The sequence below is a fragment of the Tursiops truncatus genome, chromosome 6 (assembly GCF_011762595.2).
Source record: "Tursiops truncatus isolate mTurTru1 chromosome 6, mTurTru1.mat.Y, whole genome shotgun sequence".
Classification (NCBI taxonomy): domain Eukaryota; kingdom Metazoa; phylum Chordata; class Mammalia; order Artiodactyla; family Delphinidae; genus Tursiops; species Tursiops truncatus.
The window spans coordinates 105,585,173-105,590,147 of record NC_047039.1 but is presented as its reverse complement, the minus strand read 5'-3'; the positions used below and the strand labels follow the sequence as shown (position 1 = coordinate 105,590,147).

Sequence of the window (4,975 nt, the reverse complement as noted above, 5' to 3'; positions counted from 1 at the left end):
TTCCCAAACACCTTTTTTGCCAGAGCATGTGTTCACATTTCTAGAACTGGGGCAGCTAAGAACTCAGAGTGGTGATGTTGTTTCAGGCAATCCAAAGGAGGCAGGATCAGGTCCTGGCTGAGAGAAAACCAGCTCTGCCACCTATTCGCTGTGTGACCTTAGGCAAGTCACTTTACCTCTCTGAGCCTCAGTTATCCCATACACTTCCATGGGGCTCATCAGGACAACTCCATCTTCGTCCAGGCTTCCATCATCACCCTCCAACCAGCAAAAGCCTCTCCCCAGGCCTCTCTGGCTCCCGTCTGTGTCTCACCCCTAGATATGAGCTCTGGGCCTGGAGAACTCAAGTTTGTCTTGCTCCCCACTCACTGTATCCCCAGCACCAGAGCAGGCCTGGCACAAAATAATGTTTAATGAGTGAATGGATGGATGAATTCCTGTGTGAACACTGAATTTAGTCTGGGGCATGCATGGCTGGTGGAGCAGCCCAGGGCCACTCCTCACCCTGATCCCCCTCCCTACCCCTCTCCTACACTTGAGTCTGGTTTGAACCTAAAGGAAGTCCAAGTCTCACTCAGCAAACATTTATTCAATTTGAATAATTATATCCTGTTGGGAGTTGGCAGATGGCGAGAGATGGTTGGGAGAAACTCTTTGTCTTCTCATATAAAGAACAGCCTCCCCCTCTAGAGGACACTAGAAGCTCCAAGCCTGGGCTCTGCCCCCAGGTGCACGGGCTGCTTGACTCCACACCACACCACTGTGGCAGGACTATAGCACTGTGCCCACTGCACACATGAGGAGAGAGAGGCTCAGAGTGCTCAGTGACTCACCCAAGGTCACACAGCTAGGGGGAAGCAGGGCAGAAATTTCAACTCGGTCTCATCTGACCCCAGACCCCGTAATCTTTTTTTTTTTTTTTTTAATTTTATGGTCACACTACTCTTTTTTTTCTTTTTTTTTCTTTTACTTTTGGCTGTGTTGGGTCTTCGTTTCTGTGCGAGGGCTTTCTCTAGTTGTGGCAAGCGGGGGCCGCTCTTCATCGCGGTGCGCGGGCCTCTCACTATCGCGGCCTCTCTTGTTGCGGAGCACAGGCTCCAGACGTGCAGGCTCACTAGTTGTGGCTCACAGGCCTAGTTGCTCCGCGGCATGTGGGATCTTCCCAGACCAGGGCTCGAACCCATGTCCCCTGCATTAGCAGGCAGATTCTCAACCACTCTGCCACCAGGGAAGCCCCAGACCCCATAATCTTAACCCTTGTTCTTAACTAAGAGGCATGGGGCACTGGGAAGACCACAGTTCTGATCTGGGTTGAAATCCTAGCTCTGCCTCGCCCCCTATTTTTGCATGACACTAGACCAGTCATTTCACCTCTCTGAGCCTCAATTTCCTCATGTGCAAACTGGGGCTAATAATTCCTCCTCTACAGGGTCATGAGAATTAAACGAGCTAGTGATGGGAGGGAGATTTCTGAGGTAGAGGCATATAACAGGTGTTCAATAAACTTTTGTGGAATGAATGATTACCTTCTGCTGGTGCTGCCAACTGTCCCGGAACATGGACAGAGAGACACAGAGGCACAGAGCTTGAACAAGCATTCCCTTGGACAGACAATGAGAAAACAGTGGTGATTGGAGCTGTGTGCTTGAAGCCAGCACAGCCTAGACACATTCTCCAGCTTCAGGGGCTCTGTGTGGGCACATGAGCCTTGGTACATGTCGGCCAAGACGCCTGCCACACCACTCAAGATGGCTGCCTCGACACTCACGATGGCCAGCACACCAGCCAAGATGGCCGCCACACAGCTGCCACATCTGCCCCCAAAAGCCGCATCCACTGGGTACCAAGAACCCCACTGTGACTGGATTCAAAACAAACAAACGGAAATAATCGTTAAACTGTGACCAGACTCCAAATGGAGTGAGTCAAAACCCGGGGCAGCCTAATCTCTCCCAGGAATAAGAAGAAGCCAGTCAGCCTATCCCTGTGCCCCTGAGAATGCTGGGTAATTACTTTTTCCCTTTTGTCTGTTTTCTTTTAGCAGAACCACCAAGAACTGGCCACAAAAATCAGTTAAAGCTTCCAAAGTGCTTCTTTCCCCAGAAATCTTTTATAAAAGGTGAAAGATTTACAGGACCTGAAGAGCAAACCAAGCAGGATAATTGTTTTCGGAATGACCCCAATATTTTCACCCCGGCGACCCCAGCTGGGCATCTTGCCCCATATTTATGATTCCTGGTCTTCTGCGTGCCACTGGGCGACCTTTCTGAGCCCCCTGTGTGAGCCCCCAGTTCCTTATCGGGCCTGTAACTCACCCTGACGCTATCTCTCGGAAGGGTCTTAATGCACTTTAATTTCCCCTCATTATTTCCCAGACTTCGAGGTTTTCTCTTTCGAGCTGCCCTTCCTGGGACAAGCATAATCTGTTTGCCATCAAGCCCAATAAATATGTTTGTGCGGGAGATGGGAACCGTTTGGGAAGAGTGGCTCAGGCCTGGGAAGCAGCCTCCAGCTCTCACTCCCTCTGGGCAGCAAGGGCTGGTCTGTGTGTCCTTGAGCCTCTGTCCTGGTGGGAGCCACTGCCTTAGTTCTAAGGCTGGGTGGCCAGTTGTAGCAAATGAAAATACAAGACACTCAGTTTAATTTGAATTTCAGATAAACATTTAATTTTTTTAGTATAAGTGTGTCCCATTCAATATATGCCAAAAAATTATTCCTTGTTTATCTGAAATTCAAATATAACTGGGTGTCTTGTGTTTCACCTGGTATCAGCTCCTGGGGGCGGTCCCCCTCACTCCCCCAAATGCAGATTAACATATTGGAGAGTGTTCATTTACTAGTGTTGCCATAACAAAGTACCACAGACTGGGTGGCTTAAACAAAAGAAATTTATTTTCTCACCATTCTGGAGGCTAGAAGTGCAAGATCAAGGTATCAGCAGGGTTGGTGTCTTATAAAGTCCCTCTCCTTGGCTTGTAGATGGCCCCCTTCTCCCTGTGTTCTTACGCGGTCATCCCTCTGTGTGTGTCCTAATTTCCTCTTCTTAAACAGCCATGTTGGATCAGGGCCCACCCTAATGACCTCATTTAAACTTAATTACCTCTTTGCAGACCCTATCTACAAATACAGTCACATTCTAAGGTACAGGGGTTGGGACTCTAACGTATGAATTTCATGGGGATACATTTCAGCCCATAATAAAGGGTGTTTAACCATCTCCCACCAGAAAGCCCCAGAGTCTGGGGCTTAATCCAGAGCAGGCCTGGGAAGACAAGAACCTTGCCTGTCTGGCCGCCATAAGGTTCTGTAGCACCTGCCAGTGCCTGGCTCAGAGAAGGCCCACAATGAATGCAGTCAGGGTCCTGTCAGATTCACCCACACTCTCTCTCGACCGTCCTGGCGATGCTGAGGGTTCCCCTGAGGACCCTGCAAGGCAGGTACAATCAGTCAAGGGGTGCAGAGCAGGAATGAGGCCCAGGAGCACAAGGCAATTTGAAATTGTCCAAACTGTCCAATCCTAAATTTGCTCAGACCTGCCTACCCTGCTGTTTTGATATTGTATCACAGCCACGCAAGACACTACCTTTGCGGGAATTTTGCGGGGAAGGGTACCCCAGACTCTCCATACTATTTTCCCAACTTCCTATGTCTATAATTAACTTCAAAATAAGAAAAATTTGAGAAAAATATAAAACAAGAAATGTGTTGAAGAAATCAGAACCAAATTCTTTATTTACATGAAGTTTATTCAACCCCAGTGAGAATACAAAATACCCTGGTGCCCCAGGTTGAACTATGAAAGATACAGTAGATAAGATTTATAAACTCAAAGAACTTTGTGTGAGAAAGTTATTAATACACAATAAGTTTAACTGATACTAAAAAGGCAATGATGGGGACTTCCCTGGTGGCTCAGTGGTTAAGAATCTGCCTGCCAAGGCAGGGGACACGGGTTCGAGCCCTGGTCCGGGAAGATCCCACATGCCGCGGAGCAACAAAGCCCGTGCGCCACAACTACTGAGCCTGCGCTCTAGAGCCCGCGAGCCACAACTGTTGAGCCCATGTGCCACAGCTACTGAAGCCCGCACGCCTAGAGCCCATGCTCCACAACGAGAGAAGCCACCGCAATGAGAAGCCTGCGCACCAGAATGAAGAGTAGCCCCCACTCGCCGCAGCTAGAGAAAGCCCGCAAGCAGCAATGAAAACCAACGCGGCCAAAAATTAATTAATTAATTAAAATAAAATAAAATACATTATTTTAAAAAAGGCAATTTAAAATTTAAAAAAGGCAAGATGAAAGGAATAATGGAAAAAAATCATAAATATTGGATAATTAGTGGAAACATAATAAATAAATAAATAATTTAATAAATAAGTAATGAATAATTGGATAAAGTAATTACCTAGTATCTTAATGCTGGCTGATTTTCTCTCCTGACCCCAAGATTGATGGATTTTCATTACCTTTATCTAATCATGTCCCTCTTTGATGTGAAGACTTGTTTTTACTTATTTTTAGAATACTCTGTCAGCTTCTAATATTTCTAAGTATTATTAAATTAATATCTTGGCTTCTGTAATTGATAATCCACATGAAATAAAAACCAAGTGGAAACAAAGAATGGAACTATGCCTGAGTCAGAGAAGATGGTACAAGAGCAGGAAAGTTCGATCAGGTGACGCAGTGAGACTAAGGCTAACCACTGGAGGAGAGGCTGTCACTCCAGGGGGGCAGAACCTGTCTGTCTGTCTGTCTCCTCACCCCTGATTCTCAGAGTCTGGCACAGGGAAGGCTCACAATATTTGCGGAGTGACTGACTGACTGACTAATGAACGAATGGAAGATGCCTCAGTTGGAGTTCTGCCCATGGCCTCCCTGGCTGCAGAGCCTCCCTGGGTTGGGCCCCTGAGGCCTGGTCCCCAGAGGTGAAGTGTAACCGCTCCAGCCCTGCCGAGGCCCTGCCTGTGCCCTGCA

General features: G+C 47.6%; 1 non-coding gene across 1 annotated transcript; it reads right to left on the bottom strand.

Moving 5' to 3' along the window:
* Nucleotides 1-2,040: 2,040 nt before the first annotated feature.
* On the bottom strand, nucleotides 2,041-2,157 carry LOC117312861 (U5 spliceosomal RNA). Its single transcript, XR_004527265.1, has one exon. It is a non-coding gene; the product is annotated as a U5 spliceosomal RNA (small nuclear RNA).
* Nucleotides 2,158-4,975: the final 2,818 nt, after the last annotated feature.